We start from the raw sequence: 19,514 nt of genomic DNA, 5'->3' as shown, positions 1-19,514 counted from the left end.
CTGATCTGTGGGGGGAAAAAAAATCAGCCCTCTCATCTCCTAGCTCAAATTTTAAGAAACCACCGCGCAGGAGGGAAAACAACCAATCAGAGACAGAAGGCATGTGTAATGCACTCACAGGGCGTACATTCCAGCCTGACCTGACATCTTTGTTAAATTTTTAATTGATTGCAAAAAATAAAACACACTTCGCACCAATAACAGTGGGGACCCCAAAAATCATATATCCCCATTAAAATGTAGTTGTTGACTTTGTATGGTTATTATACATTATCGTACAGTTCAGAACTGAATCGATTTTTCTATATGTTATCAAGCAAAAAAAATAATGATTGCCATGGCTGGACGGGAAATCATTCCTGGTTAATCGACTTCCGGGTTAACATCCGTCAGGCTACAAAACACACGAGACAGATGCAGCGCACCTTTTTTAATCTCGACTTTGCGTCCTTGTTTTAAAGTGGCTTTTACTGTACACGTGACATCAACAAGTGCCCTTTGGGCTTTCTGCTCAATTACCTCCAAAATGAGGGTGGCACAGATGAATGCTCCCTGCAGTCTGCTAAATAGCATGCTAACTATGTCTCTGAGCCTCAGGATTATTTAAGCATGTCTCTTATTTGTATTTTTGTTGTTGTTGTTGTTGACAGAAACTGTTTCTAATGTGATTGTTGTAGTCATAATAATGCCATAATTACAGTTTGGATCATTTTCAATGTTTGATAACTAAAAGAATTTCTGGCTTTGGTCACCGCATGATAGCAGCAAGATACAAAGACGCGGAGGCGAGGATGGACGGCTGAGAAGGTTGCAATTGCAAATAAGGACTTGATATGTGTGTTTTGTGCGCCTTGTTGTCTGATTAGTTTCACCTGGTCCCATCAGTCATCCCCCTCATGGGACAGCCAGTCACCTCCTTCTCCCTGCACTCGTCTTTGGCGCAGCTGTGTCCCCCGATGTAATTTGACTGAGTGCCCGTTTCCGTTCAAATGTTGTTGGATCTTGTTTGTTCGCGGTCATTGACCTTGAAACTGCCGTCATTCTACTCATCGCCTCTTGCGTACTTCGACTCGTTCTGGGTGAAGAGAACGGTGACAAGTGGCAAAGAAAATAAATATTGAAACTTGCTAGTGACCGACGCCGGGCAGAAACTCGGGTAAACATTGGTTTCGCATTTGGGCGGTTGAGAGTACTGAAATCGGACTTGGGCTTGAGAAGTGGCGCACAAATGGCTTTTCTTCTACTCCAAAGCCAAGAAGTGATGATATTGCCATTTCCAAAGAAATGCGTTGTTGTTTTCAATTAGCATTTCCGTCGAGTCAAGCTCACCCATTTTTTTTAGTCCAAATCGAGGGTGAAAGTGAAGTAGACGGTGAAGTGTAGCATGAAAAGAATTCCAACAATGGATGAAATTGACAAGTATGATTATATGAATAAAAACATTCCTTTCCGTTCAGGCTAAATGTCGCCCTAACGATAGCATAATGTAACGATAGCATAATGTAATCATGCCGAGATCATTCACGGCCGTATCACACTGAGCAGTTTTTTTCCTCAATCGTCATTTCTTACGATGATTCCAGCCGCTGTGCTGAGTATCGGTCGTGCTCGTACGAGAAGGTGCATTGCGCGTGCAGAGAACGGAGTGTGCAACTTTATTTTTCGGCTGCAGGTGGCAGTAGCGATTAGAAATTCAAAATCCTGTCTAGTGCAGCTTTAAACTTTAAGATAAGTGTTTGAATATTTGTTGTTGTTGTTGCTCTATATTAATATATCAATGCAATACATTTTTCCAAGGAAACTCCTCATAATCCTGACGATAATTAACACATTTTGAGGAAATAAATTGTGTTGGAATAAGATTTACGTTGTTTTTTTATTTTTTTTTAGGAAAGAAAATTGTAGCTTGTATATCTTTACAAGAACAAAGATTTACTTTGTCATGATAAAAAGCAATTATATGAGAGTGAAGTCAAGTCATGATGCACTTTTTAAAAATCTGTCATTTTGGATTGCAAATTATGCGGACCCCTAATTGACAGCTCAGGGACTCCTAACGATCCAGGAACCTCCGTTTCAGAACCACCGATTGAGGCCAATTTTTCCCAGGAAGCATTTTAATTGTCACGTATAGCAAACCGTCTGGTAGATTAGTACAACCCCCTTCGACTTTCTTGCACACGATTTCGACACCTCATTAAAATAAGCAGTGTGTGTCCATTATCAATTACAATTGAATGGATGGATTGATTTTCAAGTTAGGGACTTTTCATCATTGCAGACACCTCACGCTGCGAGGAATTTTAAATTGTCACGCTACCTTCTTTTCCCCATCGCTACCTAGGAAAGTGAATTAATTCCTTCCAGTCTCTTAACTGCCATCATCAAAAAAAACCTTTTTGAACCATATGTACAATGTTTTACATGTACATATGGTTTTACACAAAGAGAAGTAAGCAATGTATAATGAAACACTCAGAGTTGTTAAAACGTGCCATTTCCCTCTCTGGTCATATTCTCGCTATTAGCCATTAAGTTTCAAGATGTATTCTATTTACCGTATTTCCGGACTATAAACCGCTACTTTTGAACCATGCGGCTTATAGTCCGGTGCGGCTATTCTGTGGATTTTTTTTCTTCCACCGCTAGGGGCGCTCTAACCGGAATTACAATAAAATACAACACAATTGCCATGAACAGGATGTGACTGCAGTTGGAGGAGTTCAACAGGCGAGGGCGCTAGGCTTTGTTCTGTTCCGTTTTAATCAGAAAAGTAGCTGCCATGTTATCTATTCCAGTGCATACATTTACAATTCAAAATTGTTCTGTAAATGCAATAAATATCAAATTTTTCAACATAGATAGGTGCATCTTATATAAAGGTGCAGCTTATATATGTTTTTTTTTTTTTTTTTAAATAGAATGGGTGCGGCTTATATAAAGGTCTGTCTTATACTCCGGAAAATACGGTACATGCTTGTGTGACTAATTGGTATTTCAATGATAGAACTTCTTATATTGTACTGCACGGACAGGGATGCATTATGTCGCAAGAGGTCCTATTTCTGGATCTGCGGGTTCTCATTTACATGTTCCCTTTTCACGCTCAATTATACCCAAAGATCATGTGATACAACTTGACATTTGTGATTGGCCTTTGCATTTGTAACACGACGCCATTCACCTGGCGTCGCGTTCCAAATTTCAAATGACAGCCAAACTAGTTGGGACGCTCGGCCACTCACGAAAACAAAGTGCAGAGCTACCGCTGCTCTCAAATGTGAACCGTAGGATATGTAGCTAAAACATGGTTTTCCGCCTAAAGCAGAATTGGCCTCTTGATATTTGAATAATGTTCATCTGAATTGGAAATTAGCATCCGGTTCGGCTCTCCTGACACTTAACATTCTCCCAAGCAGTGCGGGCTTGGAGAAGGTTGAGTGGTGCTCCTTCCTCATCACCTGCTGCAAGAATACACGACGCGCCTTCACATAGTACACCAACATACTGTATGACACCAAATGCGTATATGCTGTTGACACAGTCTTGGACCGATTGTTGGAGTTTTCTGTGAAGATTTTGACATTACAAATCTGACCTTTTTCTGGTCTCCCAGGATTTTTTTTTTTTTTTTGCGTTTCAGTGAGCTATAAGTGGGTTGTCGAAAAAATGCAAAAGCCATTGGATACGGAGGGTTGCAACAAGACGCCTCTGCAACTTCCTTGTTATTTACCTGCTCAAGATGAAACATGACCTTTTGGTTCACCGTAGCAGTGTCCCATTTCAGCCTCCCCACCCCTGAGCTTTTAAGATCACGCACCCATAGACATGTAACAAGCAATGCACTGAACAGTGTCAGGGCCTGCGCACCAGTTTTTCAATGTCAGAGCAAGAGCTTAATTGATTTAAAAACAATAATAATATAGAATACAGAAAAATACAAATAAATTAAAAGCTGTTTTTAGCACTTTTTTGTTAGATCAGGGGTCCCTAAGCGCTGGACGATAAGCAAGCGCTCCCCTCCATTTTTTTTTTTTTTTTTTTTTTAATTCTTTTTTGGACAATGACATCCCCAATAACCCCGCCTCCCAGCCGGTCCGCAAGAAGTATGTACTAGCATGAACCAGTCGGTGGCGGAATAAAGATTGTGGAGCACTTTGCTAGTTGTAGCCAAAAGTAAATGCGAAAGGCGATCAGCGAAAGGACCCTGTCATTTGTCATGTGATTGCAGGGCTGCAGTCGTTCATGCTTTTGGGCGTCAAGAAATGTTATCCTTATGTATTGTCACAGTGCTCCCTTGACGGTTTCCATGACATTCCTTGTCTTTAGAATCAAATTTGGGATTTCATGTATAAAAGATGAGCATAGCATGGAACAATCAGCGCTAGTGGCTGTTCCGTGGCTTAGTGTTTTGAATCACAGCTCGTCCTGCCTGCGAGTCTGCACGTGGTCCCGTGTTTGTTTGGGTTTTCTCCTGATATTCCGATCTCCTCCCATATTCCCAAATCGTGCATGTTAGATGAGATACATTGAAATGTAGTCATTTACCGCAAGTGAAAAATGGCCAAATCCGCGAGTAATTGTGCCCTCACCCGAAAAAGTTTGTCATTTATGTCATTTTGGATGCCACAAAATTGTGGCGAATCATTCCTGTTGTCGAAATAAACTGTAGCGCCTTAACTCGCTTCAACTTAGTTTGCTGGCGCCGCAATGCCACATGATGGCGGGAAAGCAATCCCTTTGTCTAAATATTCAAACATATGACTTCAATCAGTTCGGGGAATCGAGTGATGAAACACGCAAATGTTTAGTTACTCCGGGAGCTGGAAATAACCTTCGATAATAAGCTGCATTCTGGAAGACGTTATTTGAACACAACCTGTTCAGGCGAATTCCCATTCCATTTTCGGGGAAAGAAATCACGCTATATTAACTAGTATTATATATTTCTATCTTGGATATTACTGCTTGCGGACGCAATTTCTCTGGAAGTTTCAATTGAGCTCTCTGTGAACCAGCAATTACTTGAGGTGGGCTACACTCGACACACGCGCCACAATGTTTCTGCTTCTGCTCGGCTGTTCCCCCCCCCCCCCCTCCACAAAGTCAACATATGAGAAGCGTCGCATTTCTTCTGCCGGGTTCCAATTAATTACATACGGCAGCAGGTAAGACACTCAGAAAGCACGCTAATGAAGCACGCAAATTATGCTTCCGGTTGAGGCGCATCAGAGTCAGACACATTCGGCTTTTGTAATTGTAGACAATTTACCTGTCTACAGTGCTTGTGCCACCTCCTAATTCCAGACAAGGTCTGGCACAAAACCTTTGACATGGTTGACCCCCCCCCCCCCCTTGACACACAAAGCATGTTAAGCCCAATTCTACTTAAGTCAGTACCCACATGCCTTATGCAATTGCATTTCTAGGTGTGGGATTTCTCTAATGACTCTCAGCCTGGGGGTTACTCAGGGATGCCTTATTTTGGCCATGTAATGCAATAAAAGGCGACAAATAAGGCTTCATGTGGCTTAGGATGAATCAATGCATGGAAGGTGGCCTGTGGAGCAGCTTAAGCAGCCTTGTTTGTTTGGTTGGTCAGGATGTTGTTGTGGTTGAAAAAAACAAAAAAAAAACATATTCATGGAATTATTCTCTCTGCGGCTCATTGCCGCCGGCACGCTGGAATCCCTGACGTTTGGAGCGACGTAATTTAAGTGCAAAATATCTCCAAGTGAGTCCAATGATGCAGTGTCTACCCCTCTGAGCGATTTGGCGACCTCCTTTTGAGTTGATTTTCATTAGTAAAACGGGTAAAGCGCATGCAGTAAGTAACAGCAAAAATTCATTTTCACGTTTTACTTTTGTGGTTAAGTACATTTCAGAGTTGTCCACACACGGACGCACGATTGGAGGTAGAAGGCGGTGTCCAAGTGTCCACTTCATAGCGGTCGACTTTGCATCATCCGCAAGTGGAGATCTTGCACTTCCTTTTGAATGGCGTTTGCTCATGGCTGGACTCCAGCGAGTCCTTCCACCATGTGGATCACGCACCATCTCCTGCGCTGAATTTCAAGGGAATGTGGGGAGCCGCTTCCATTGGATTGCAAACAGATCGGCTGTGTTCCCTCCCACAACGGCGCACTCCAAAAACGCGCGAAAATAGGGCCACAAAGTGTCATAGCAATAAGTCATGCTAGCAATGTATAGCAGCCATGGCTAACATCGGTATGTTTTCATTGGTAATACGAGCTTAGTATTGCTAGCGCCGCCATTTTGATGAAGCTGGCTGTAAGCTCTCGGGGACCGTTTATCACAACTACGCACTTTCATAATCGTTTAGCGCTCATGCACATGAGGAGTGCGGCTTTGGGCTGAGAATCAAAAGGGGGGGGGGGGGTTGATTATTGAAGTGAGGCTATGTTCAAATAATGCTAGGTCTTTGAACACTCCAAACTCCATTTATACATAGAGAATAATTACTTTTGCTTATTGTACACAGCACAATGCTAGAATCTTACAGGGTTTGCACCGTTTCAATGCATGAGCGACAAGCCACAAGCCTGACCATGTGTTCCAAAAAAAAAAAAACAACGCCTGTGATGATGCACTCTTGGAGAAATGGATTTTCGAGGGTTGGGCTGTCATGTGTCAGCCCAAGCGGCTTTGCGTGACAGTACGTCGGCTTAACAGGAGCTACTTAGCGCCTGCAGTAAAAAGCCCGCTGCTGTCTGAACATCCTCACAAACGCGGGCCTCAGTGCAAGTTCATTGAAGTGGCGCTCAGCGGACCGCACGCTGCTCAGGCGGCTCGTATGATAAGCGCCAACAACTTGACTCCCGGGTTCCTTTGGCCGAGGATCAGAGCACCGGGGTCCAATGTGTCGATGGCCTTTTGATGCCACGTATGACCCGGCCCTCTGAGCCGTTTTGACCCAAAACACCAGAACAGGCAATGACAAAGAAATGGAAGTATCCTCTCAATGCTGAAGTGAGGTAATCCTGCTCTCGCTGGCGCCCAAGCACCAGACGCTCCAAATGTCCTCTTGGAATTGATGTTCATTCTTCTTCCAACAGAGCGGGGCTCAAAACATACAAACGTAAGTGCATATATCTGGGTGGAACTTTGTGTCCTGAACACAACCCTCGAAAATCATGCCATAGCACCCCTGGAAAGTTGGGGGGGGGGGGGGGGGCGACAAATTGAGTAGGCCCCGGCACCAGTTTCAGAGATCGACACAAAATTCGGCAGACATTTCCGTTATAACAGCAGGCGGAAAAATGTCTCAAGGACCCACGCTCGGAATGGAACAAGAGGTCAACCATTTTGGTTTGAAGCAGCCATTTGGAAGAGATCCTATTACAGAATTGGCTCGAATGAGCCCCATTTGGAAGCAGGTCATCGACAAATGGGCGATGCGAAATTGCAAAGCCTTTTTTTCCAATTCTGCCTCATGTGGGCAGGGAATGACGTCATCATTTATATCGCCCCTCTTTAATGTTGCAAAGGGTACTATGGATGTCAATTTGCGGTCTTACTAGCGCCATCATATTTTGTTTATTCATCCCACAATTTTCATTGTCTCTGCCATTCACATACAGCACAAAGTCGTGTTCAATTTCCGAGCAGTGCCGAGCGCCTTGCTTCGTCAACAAACTAAGTACGAGAAACGAAAACAGCACAGCTTTTGTATTGGATCCTACTAGATTCCTTTTGTGGACTACTTCAAGCTCGACAGTAAAAAGGAAGCTCCAAAATGACATCAAACCACATGTTATCGTCGTTGATGCATTGTGTTTTCCCCTGTGAGGATTACACTAAGGGTTTGCTCCCCAAAACAGAGGCTAAGTGAATAATCTATCGGCGAGTTGTTCTAGAACTGACACTTCAGACTGAGCTGTGATTTATTAGGGTGAAAATGCAAACAAACTGTTTTTCGCCCCTCTCGCTTCAGCATGGTACAAGATTGGCGCTAACTCCAATTTATTATGGCTGTCACTGTATACAAAGCTATTTGCAGAGGCTCAGATTGTACTTGTGTGATGTACTTTATGATTCTGAGCGGAGTCCATGGTCTCATAGCTGCAAAGAAATAAAGCAAGAAACTCATCAGCATTCAATGGGAGGAAATTTCATTTCTAGTCCCATTTCATCCGACCATGACCTTTCTCATCATGTTGAAAAAAAAGAAGCGAGCACATAATGCAAAATGCCATTGACAGGCAAACAAAACTAGCATTGGTGATCTGGTTAAAATATTTGAACACTAATGATGCAGCAACACATGTAAACAGACTATTGATATAGTATTTCTCCTCTGTGGAAAAACATTACTGCAGTTTACCAAGTCACAGTTGTGAAATCCACATGTGTTATGTACATTATGTCCGTATTTTACTGCCCTCTGGTGGCCAAGGTATAAGAAGATAAGATAAGAATGCCTTTATTGATCCCACAGTGGGGAAATTTTCGTTGTTACAGTAGCAAAGATATAGGTCACACAGGGGCGGCGGCATAATGTGGCCATTAATGTATAACATTGACGGCAAACATTTAGAATCAAACCTATGTAGATATACGCAGTAACATGTGTATATACACATGTGTATACACACCAACCTACATCTACATAAAAAATATGAGGAACACTCATTTCGGCCTGTACATAGTACAGAGGAAAAAATACTCTAAGTGACAGTGCTGCAGTGCTGTAGTGAAATGTAAGGAACAGCATTGGATAAAAATAAAACTAGACTAACAGTAGTGGGGAATGTTGAGTATTGCACGGTATTACAGTAGTGGGGAATATTGGGTATTGCACGATACGAGCTCAGGTGCAGGACTGCACAATTGCACTAATGACCGCCAGTTTGTAGAGACTACACAATGTTCTTGTTAAAGAGTCTGACAGCAGCAGGCAAGAAGGAACGGCGGAATCTCTCCTTTGCACAGCGAGGGTGTAACAGTCTGTCACTGAAGGTGCTGTGGAGTGCTGTTAGGGTGCCCTGGAGGGGGTGGTCCGGGTTGCCCAGCATTGATGACAGCTTGGCCAACATCCTCCTGTCCCCCACCGAGTCCACAGAGTCCAGGGAGCAGCCCAGGACAGAGCCGGCCCTCTTGACCAGTTTGTCCAGCCGCTTCTTGTCCCGGGCCGAGACGCCGCCTGCCCAGGTGACCACTCCCTGGAAGATGACCGATGCAACCACCGAGTCATAAAAGTTCCTGAGGAGTGTCCCCTGAACCCCAAAAGACCTCAGTCTCCTGAGTAGGAAGAGTCTGCTCTGACTCTTCCTATAGAGGGCGTCTGTGTTGTCGCACCAGTCCAGTTTATTGTTCAGATGAACACCCAGGTACTTGTAAGTTGAGACTCTCTCAACATCTGTTCCCCGGATATTCACTGGTGCAGGTGAAGAGTGCTGGCGCCTACCGAAATCCACCACCATTTCTTTGGATTTCCCCGCATTGATCAGGAGGCGGTTCTGCTGGCACCAATCCACAAAACCCTGAGTAAGTTCTCTGTACTCCCGATCATCTCCGCCTGTGATGAGGCCAACAATCGCAGAGTCGTCAGAGAACTTCTGCAGGTGACAGGTAGGGGTGTTGTAGTTGAAGTCCGAGGTGTAGAGGGTGAACAGGAAGGGAGCCAAGACAGTTCCCTGTGGGGCCCCCGTGCTGCAGAGGAGCACGTCAGACACACAGTCCTGTGTTCTCACATACTGTGGCCGGTTTGTGAGGTAGTCCTGGATCCATGTGGTGAGGTGGTGCGCCACCCCCGCCCGCTCCAGCTTGTCTCCCAGTAGGGTGGGCTGGATGGTGTTGAAAGCACTGGAGAAATCAAAGAACATGATCCTCACAGTGCTCCCCGCCTTCTCCAGGTGGGAGAGTGAAGTGTGGAGGAGGTAGATGATGGCATCATCCACACTGATGCCAGGCTGGTATGCGAACTGGAGTGGGTCCATTGAGGAGCTCACCAGGGGGCGCAGGTGGACAAGGACCAGTCTCTCCAGGGTCTTCATCAGGTGAGACGTCAGCGCCACTGGTCTGAAGCTGTTGAGCTCCTTCGGGTGGGGGGTCTTTGGCACCGGAACCAGGCAGGATGTTTTCCATAGCTGGGGGACCCTGCCCAGCTTCAGGCTCAGGTTGAACATGTGCTGGACAATTCCACACAGCTGGTCTGCGCAGGATTTGAGGAGCTGGGGGCTGATGCCATCTGGACCCGCTGCCTTCCTCGCCTTCATCTTCTTCAGCTGGTTCCTCACCTGAGATGTTGTGAAGGCCAAGGCTGGACAGGAAGGAGTGGTGGCTATCTGGTGTAGCTGGGAGCTGGAGTCTGTGGAGAAAAGAGGGGAGGGGGTGACACGCCCAGCAGGAGGAGTAGGTGGAGACTGCAACAGGAGAGACTGAGTGGAGGCAGGCATCTGATCGAACCTATTGAAAAAGAGATTCAGCTCATTTGCCCACTGCAGGTCCCCCTCAGTCCGGGTCTTGGGTTGTCCGTGGCCTGAGATGGTCTTCAGGCCCCTCCAGACTCCCCTGGCGTTATTCTGCAGCAGCTGCTCCTCCATCCTCTTCCTGTAGGACCTTTTCCCCTCTCTGATCCTCCTCCTCAGCTGGCGCTGGTGGCCAAGGTATGTACAGTAGAAGGCGCACCATGACATTATGACACTTTTTTTTCCCTTTTAGTTTATCCTGCTACTGTATGTTTGTTTTTATGAAATATCATAGTCCAATTTTTCATATTGAAAAGCGCGTTACAAAAGAAGTTTTTGTTTTTTTTTGAGGGCTGGAATGGATTTATGGACGTTTAATTTATTTCAATGGGGAAAGATCATTTGAAATGTTTTGATTTCTGAACTCTTTCACATAACAAATAGTTTTTACAGTGGAGAGAAGTGCAGATAACAGGCAGCATGCCACGTCTGCCGTGTGTTAAAATAAGAAGCAAAAAAAAAAAAAAGAGAAACAACAATAACAGCGTTTGAAAAAAACAACAAATGATGTAAGTAGGCTTTCATATCCTATGGCTATGTTGTCTGTTGCAGACATTTCGTCTAATCTTTTCATAATGCTTTATAGCTAGTCTCACAGAAACAAGACTAGACATAGGCGAAGTGTAAAACAAAAAGCATTTTCATACTGTATAGGTGTTGACCCGACTCTCTTTGTAATTGCTGGATGCAGCGGATGATGCCTTTGCCATGAGCTGCCATATGACGGGGTGCCTCCACCTGACCCGACGTCTTTATTCACGAGAACAGACAGCCACACGCTGAGGGTGTGTATGCGTGCCTCCGTCTTGGTAATACACGTATGCGCTCTGTACGTGCTGCACTTCCGCCCTCCCTGGTGAGACCGCCGCATTTCTGATTAACTAGATTCCACGGAGCCCCGCATTACGGTCCACTACAACGAACGAGCCTCAAAGTGGTCTTAATCAATAGTTACGCATTTACCCACCGTGACTTTGACCTTTCTCTCCGTTGTCCGTGATTCACGGCCGTTTGCTTTCACGCCACGAGGAAATTCAGGCGTTTTCACCGACAACCAAAATGCTATTGTTTAATATAGATATATATATATATATATATATTTATTTAATTAATTATTATTTTTTGTTTGATTTGATTCTTATCGGTGTACAGCACTTTGTTTCCAGTTATGGATGTCAACTGGTTCAATGAAAGAGTCCAAACACGAATGACGGCATCAGATCAGGGTAGTGAATAATCAGATCGTCACACAGAAAGGTTTCATTGCAGGGCTGCAGGCAATTGACAGCGTTTACATTTTATGAAACATACATCTGCAACGTATAAGGGATACCTAATAAATTGAGATGAGCCTTTCCCTCAAGCCTCAAGCAACACCGTTCATGCGCTCCGACACAAGTCTGACATTTTCTTGAAATCTTCTTGCTCCGGGGCTGCGTCGTAAGATTCAGAACAAGTTAGTAAGTGGATCACGGTTCATTATGCAGTACATCAGGGGCATTTGCCCCAAGGTAAGTCGAAGAAATTCGAAAGTCTTTATATTGAGGAGGAAAGAAGGATGTCACAGGCGTATAAAATGAACCCACCGGAGGAAACGTTCACGAATGGGAAATGAGTGGAATACAAATGATATGGAAAATGCCGACTTTATTGAAATGTCATCCATCCATTCTTTATAGTACAATCCTCGGTGAGTTGGAGCCTCTCTCAGCTCGCTTTGGGTGAGAGGCGCAATACAACCTGAACATTTTGCCATGAGACAATCGCAGGGCACGTTAAGACCAACAAAGCATTCAGATGAACTCTCATGGACAAAAGTCTTCAATGACTCTAACATGAATGTTTTGGGGATGTGGGAGAAAGAACATGCATAGTGAAATGAGACTACATTTCAATCTTACTAGCAATTTTTTAACACTGCAAACTCCCACTTTAACAAAATACCTTTACGTAATGTTTTTTTTTTTTTTTTTTTTTTTTTTTTTTAAATGTCTTTTTGACGACCGCAATCGAAATAAGTCCTCAGGCTTTATTGTGTTTTTATCCTCGGTGATGTTTGAATGAACGACGGGACGTTTTAATATATTCTCTCCTGTGCTACCGCCAAATACGTTTATCCATTCATTCATTCAAGACATATTGACATTACCTCAGGTAAATGCTCATTTTCTGCTCATGAAGCGCTTTAAAATTGATTCAATAATGGCGCGTCATACATTACGCATGTCACAACTTGGCATTGGAGCTGCCTAAATGGATGCCAAGTATGAGCTTTGAGGTGGAAATTCAGACTTAAAGAAGTTCTGTTCAAAAGATAATTCTCTCATTAATATGTTGTCCTTCTAGCTGACTGTCAAATTGTAGTATCAACACTGAAATACTACGAGAGGTAACATGGTAGTGCATTTGGACTGACAAAAAAAAAAAAAAACACAAAGAAAAAGAAGAAATGATAGTTGTAGGGAAAACTATTAAAAGAGGCTAGGCTAACTGTTAGCTTGTCTGGTAACGACACTGAGGTCGCAAACTCAGCTAAGGAGCGTAAACATTGAGCAGGCGTTCACCTGCCCAGAATAAGCCACACATGATGTTCTTTGTACTTTGGAATCTTTTGTGTGTCTAACTCATTCAAACACTCACTTAGTTCTTTGTCTACTCTTTTATTTGTCATTCATGTAGCTGCAGGAACTTCGCTAGGTAGCGATACATCAGCAGATGGAGTGGGAAGATGGCAATCGATGATTCCATCTGCTCGGTCACAAACAAAGCAGCCAGGTGCTTGATGGACAGTGTCAGGTATTGCCTCAGCCAAATATATTGTTTTGTCAAAATAATGCTCAGATGATAAAGGCACTGGAGGAAAAAAAAAAAAAACAACAACATAAAAGGAATAGGATGTCTGGTGTTGGATAAGACAAAAGCTGCAGCTCCAAATACGGCAAGCGCCTTTCAGGTGCAGAATTTCAATTCTCATTGATCCCTTGAAACCTTTCATTGAGACACATTGTTATGATCCAATCAAATAATCTGTATTCATTGACAACCATGTTATGAATCCAAAAGCTAAATATTAGGAAGAGCACAACAACCAAGGCAAACGCAGTCAAGGGGGGGGGAGCACTCCAAATGACCACAATAGAATAAGCATTTTTAAGCATGTGAAATGAGAATTAAGAGAACAATAATAATCGGTTTAAATTGATCACTTGATTAGACCTTTCGGGGGCCCTGGAAATGTCGGCGCCCCGGGCGGTTGCCTCTGTCTTCTTGAGGGTAAGTCCGCTCCTGATTAAAGAGTAGCCTTCCATTTAGCTGCCCGGATTCATCTTTTGTGGATTATCATGAGCCGGATGACTGACAATCTTCACAGACGTGTGAAAAAAACACAATTTTGTTGCAAGCACTTGAGTATTTTTTTTATTGATATTGTGCGAGTGTAAATTGGAAAGTTACTTGCGCAATTATGCTATTAAACTATCGATATTGCGCTTCCTCTTGATCAAAAACAGCCTCTTCAAAAGCAAACCTTTGTTTTTGTGTGACTTTGAAGATTTGGTTTTCATTCATAGACAAGCCCTCAAGTTGACCACTCACGAGTGTCGTCGTCGTCGTCGCCGGCAAAAGCCACATTGGAAACCATTTTTAATCCGCTTGTTAATCCTCGTTGGGTCACACGCTTATTAGTGGCATCCACCTGCAGCGTCGCTCCGCGTTAATCCTGTTCTTGTAGCTTTGGCAACAAGATGCCTCGGCCTTGTTGACATTCATCCCGACATTGCCACATGTGCCAGATGTTAAACATGCATCCACAAAGAACGCATACACGCTTGCACAAAAATGATAGCAATTTTCTCATTTTCTTATTTGCCTTTTGGCCTACTTTGCAAACTGGACTTTGTGTTCGGGAACGCATATCGCAGCGAGGTATAGAGGCAACTGCAAAGGCAGCTATGCGTGTCAGAATTCTCGATTGAATGTATGATGTGTGATCAGATTGACGAATGGAATTAGTGTATTGCATTTTTTAATGTCTCCTGTGGGGATGCTAGATTGATGAGTGTTTAAGGTAGTGATGCGAGTGATGGGCGGAGGTTGGAATTCAAGTGACAGACCCAATGAGCATGTGATGTCAGCGTACAAGGGAGCATGGAACCATAAGATCCTTGGAAATGAAAACGCCCGTATCCATGCAAACCGGCGCACGCTGAGAATGTGCCCTGCTGGTACTATGATAGCGTCTGACTTTTATTTGTATTTATTTTTTTGTAACTTTTCTGATGCTGCGTGTCAATTTAAAGCTATCTTCCGCCTGGCTGGTGTGTCTGCCTCAGAGCCAAAAGATCCAGGTTCAAATACGTTTTCTATGTTTTTGCTTCCTCTCACATTCCAAAAACATGGCAGCAGGTTGCGTTACAGTAAGACTCCAATTTGCTGCGCCAATGCGTGTTTGAATGTCAATTTGACGATGTAGTGACACGTAAGAGTAAAGACAAGCCATGCAAATCAGACACGGGAAGTTGTTGTCTGAGCCGACATTGAAAAAGTGTGTCATTAGAAAGCTGCTGCAATGAACGAACGTGTCAAGTATACAAAAAGGCTGCGGCGAAGCCTTGTGCGTGGAGGGATACCATTTGAGTCCAGGCACTCGGTTAATATGATCAAACTTTTTTCAACATCTAAAAATGGGATATTTTTCTTGCTTACAACAAAGAGCCGGTGTCAAAAGTTGTCGACGACAAGTTTGTGGAGCCCCTTACCTAAGATGATTGTCTTACGTTTTTTTTTCATTTGGGACGGAAAAGAGGGTCCGAAAATGTCTGGCATTGAATGAGAGTTGTTTTAATTTAAGGCTAATGATGCAAAATGAATTAGAAATGATATTACAGTGGTTAGTGTTTAGGGTTTAAACTATTCATATTCGCAATTAAAAACGTTTGGGGTTTTTTTTTTGGGGGGGGGCATTGTTTTTCACATTTTTGTGATTTTTCAAAGTTTTCTGTTTGTTTCCATACATTTTTATTCTTTGTATGTTTTTGAGCCAAATAAAAACAAGGCCACTTTACACAAAGACCAGGCAGACCATCAGAGCATGAAAGATACATTTTTTCCAACAACCATTCCTTTTCTATAACATTCATTATCTACCCAATTTCCCAAACCCACGTGCTGTTTGACCTCAATCTTTGCAATATCCCTTTTTTTTTTTTTAAATGCCATTTCAAATGAAGGAATGCCCCCGGAAAATTCGATTGGTTTGTCAAGTAGTGAAAACAGCGTCTCCTTGAAATCACTTCTAGGAGATTAGCTGGCACAAAAGTATCGGTGTCTGAAAGCCAAATGGCTCATGTGCATATATTCTGGATGCTCTCCAAACGGCTCACATCAACAAGGAAAAGTTGCTTATCGGAAGACAGGTGCAAGCTTTGATCAATACATACGGTTAATGCAATTACTCTCAGCCCACCTTTGTGCACACAGCATTGCGTTCCCTTGTGTTTTACCTTTTTCATTGCCCGGCGGTTTGGTGAGGCCATGACTAATGGTCATGCATGTTAGTTCCGACATATGTGCCGCGTAATGAGGGTGAGTCACCTCCTGAACATGTCCTAATGACCAGCTCCATTTTTTTTTTTTTTTTACCACAAAAGCGTGACGTACGACACGCTATGCGGCCAGCAGAAGTGCGTTTGCCTCTGCAGAATTTTCTAATCACATCCTGGCACGGTAGTGAACATGTTAACATCGATTTGCCCTGTGTGGATCCGCTGACGTGTACAACGCTGTCTTATCAGTTGTTTGCTCACACGCATAAAAGGATTATTTGCAGCGGTCCGCTGGATGAATCGCCCTTGAAATCCCAAGACAAGCATTTGTGCGCGGATAAGCACCACGCAACGGCATTTCACTTGGAGGTTGTGTACTTGTACATATGCAAAATCCATAATTGTGCCATACGGATGGCCACGGGTGACCGACTACTAATCGGCTTTTGCGCCTCGCAGAGGCAACACGTCAATCACGTTTTCCTTCTAATTCAATTAGGTGGGGGTTATCCGTGTGGAGTAAACAAAGCATATCTGAAAGCATCACCAATATGAAGGCCTGTACACAGACTACATGCAAAACAGGTAATACGGTATATTAAAATGATTCAGAAATGACGCATTTCACTTATCTAGGTTCCACACTCTAAAAACAGTTGGGTAAGCTTACCCTAACCTAACCCTCACCCTCACCCAGGTAGTACAGAAATGATCCATCAAGCTAAAAGTTCTGCAAGGTGACATTTGACAGCACAAGCTGTGTTGCTTCAGCAAACTCAAGTAGACTGACAATTTTACCGCCTCCATCTCCTGAATCTCTTCAAGAAATAAAACAAATATTTATAAGGATTTATTCCTTGTTTTGGTAGCAAAAATCCGTCCCTGAACGTATGGATTCATGTCGTCGGAACCGCTAACGGAAGCCCGTTTGAAATGATATTGTATATAGTGTTTTATGTCAATTTATTGGCTTTATTTATTTATATTTTAAATATTATTTATATCTATTTTTGTTAATACATGTATCACAGCCTTTTATTGTTTTTGTTCTATTTATTGTATTGTTTGTAAAGTGCTTTGTTACAGCTAGCCATCTCAGGGGGCGGCCATTTTGTCTTCCTGTCGACTGAAAATAACCTCATAACTGCTCACGACGACCAATCACGGCTGACCTTTTTTCTGAATCTGAACCGTGATTGGTCCTTGTGAGCAGTTGTGAGGTCATTTTCAGTCGACAGCAAGTGACAAAATGGCCGCCCCCTGAGATGACTAAAAATGAGTGGATTAACACTTATTCCACAAAATTAATCAGAATGCCGTGTTTCAACTAGTGGGCCTGCTGGGAACATATTCTTGAAAAAAATATATGTTTGGGTTGACTTCAGCATTAATAAAGAGCAAAAAATAAATAAAAAAAATGGTCCGGCCGGACAAAATGGCGAATAAACAGACGGCGGAAGGGTACCCTGGCTGTAGGTGGAAGGCGGAAGGGTTTAATTGCCTTTGAAAGCTGCTGGCAAAAGCGCTCTGGGATTTATTGTGTCAAGTAATTACCAATTCATTACCGCTGTGATTGCCTAAGAGAAGGCATCCTTAATTAGATGTTTGCCAAGATGTGTTTTATTATCTCACTTCCAAATGAGATCACCAGGGGGCGCTCACTTCTGACCAACCTTAATCAACATATGTGCTTCCATTCCGCGCTAATCGTAACTCATGCCGTAACAGAGGTTGTGACAAATTGTCAGTCAGCCAAGTGAGGACCGAAGCCGCTGATTGCTCTGCAAGCGCACCACTTTCAATGGACCTGTATTGTTGTGCTCTTTGCTATACGTTCTCATTTCTTCAAGCATCTGAATATTCCGGACTTTAGTTGATTTCTCCCCCGCCCCCCCCCCCCTTCTCCCTCATGCCCAGACATGGCTGCAGGTTGATTGCGGCGGAAATCGCCCACTTGGGCACAGCTGACGACACAGCAGCGGGCGCAGCCCACTTCAGAACACGTTCAGCTGATTAGTTCCACTTTGTAACCGCGTGTATTCCAGTCAAGATCTAACAAGGATTCTACATGTGTCAAAGTAAGTGGATGCAATTATGCAACATATTTGGACTGTTGGCACATGCACATTCAAAGAAGTGCCTCGAGTAGAGGAAAACATCAAATGCATTGCTTCTGTCTTCAAGTAATTGCCTTACGTGGGCTACGCGCATTCACATGATTACATCTTAACCGATTTTTGTTAATGTGAGAAAACCCACTCATGTGTTCTGACTGCTCCTGTACGTGTGTGCGTGTGCGATTTATTTCTAGATGACCAACACAGCAGACCACACAGATAACCGTATACAGTATTCACAAATTAGAACAAATCCCTTTCAAGGCATAAATACACATCGGATTTCGGCGCCTGGCTTTTGAAGGCAAAACGATCATCGAGGGTGTGAATGAACATTTTTATTCATTTATTGTTAACAGCACCCCTGCCAACAAGTTTAGCCACCTTAATGACGAGCACTAAACTTTTCAGCGGGGATAGGAAGGATGTGTCTGAAGGACACCTGAGTTCAAGAAGTCATAAAGCACACCGCAAACAAAGCACCGAGCTGCAACAAAAGGCGTTGAACATACGATTAAGCCTCCCACTATAATGTGATCCATTCCGCCAGCTGTATCATCATCTGGCAGCGTAATGGTACCATAAACACATTCTGCAGTCTGACCTTCTCTTCCCAAGCAGATCAATATTCTCACATTGGGACAGAGTTTATTCACGTGATCGATCGATCGATCACTCCCTTTTAGAGAACCATGGCCACGTACATATTCAGAATTTCAATGGACGTCCGTCACAACGGCATTGGAAAGCTTTTTTTCCTCCATATCCTTCCCCCTGATCACTTTTTCACGACACCATATGGGCTTCGGTCCCGCTCAGCCCAATTAGGGCCTGACATGTGATCTCCCATTAAATACAGAGAGATTTACATGACAATGGCGCGACATCCACAGGCCCATTGTTTGCCCGCATGACATGAATATTACACGTGCCCACCGACGGTGCGGGGCACTTGTGATTTTCGCTGCTACCCAACTGGAGAAGAACCACTTGTGTTTCTTTTCGGCGCGGCCGTCCATTCTGGGCTCGTGTGTGCGCCAAGTGGCTCTTAAAGGATTTCGGGACCAAACGTGTGCACTCTGACAAAAGCGGGTTATTACCAAATCAAACAAGTGGCACTTCAATTTTTCTTCAGAATGAATTCTTGATATCTTTAAATAAGAGAACAAGGGGACTATGCGGTATTCAAAGGATGGGAATTGGTCTCATATCAACTACAGGTCAAATTAAGCAGAATATTAACGAGATAATCCTTGTGTGTGGGATTCCAAAGTGTTTGATGGTTTTGACCTAAAGCTCACACAAAAAGTGATTTCTGCTCCATCCAGCTAAGCCTGAGAAGGCCACTTTATTGAACTTCAATT

General features: G+C 43.6%; 1 long non-coding RNA gene across 1 annotated transcript; it reads left to right on the top strand.

The window, feature by feature from the left end:
* Window positions 1-11,197: 11,197 nt before the first annotated feature.
* LOC147141447 (uncharacterized) lies at window positions 11,198-18,125 on the top strand. Its single transcript, XR_015088308.1, has 3 exons — window positions 11,198-11,275; window positions 13,170-13,286; window positions 17,951-18,125. It is a non-coding gene; the product is annotated as an uncharacterized LOC147141447 (long non-coding RNA).
* Window positions 18,126-19,514: the final 1,389 nt, after the last annotated feature.

Source organism: Filicampus tigris, chromosome 10, assembly GCF_054856515.1.
Source record: "Filicampus tigris isolate MCC_2025a chromosome 10, RoL_Ftig_1.0, whole genome shotgun sequence".
NCBI classification, from domain to species: Eukaryota; Metazoa; Chordata; class Actinopteri; order Syngnathiformes; family Syngnathidae; genus Filicampus; species Filicampus tigris.
This window is presented reverse-complemented; position numbering and strand designations above follow the sequence as displayed.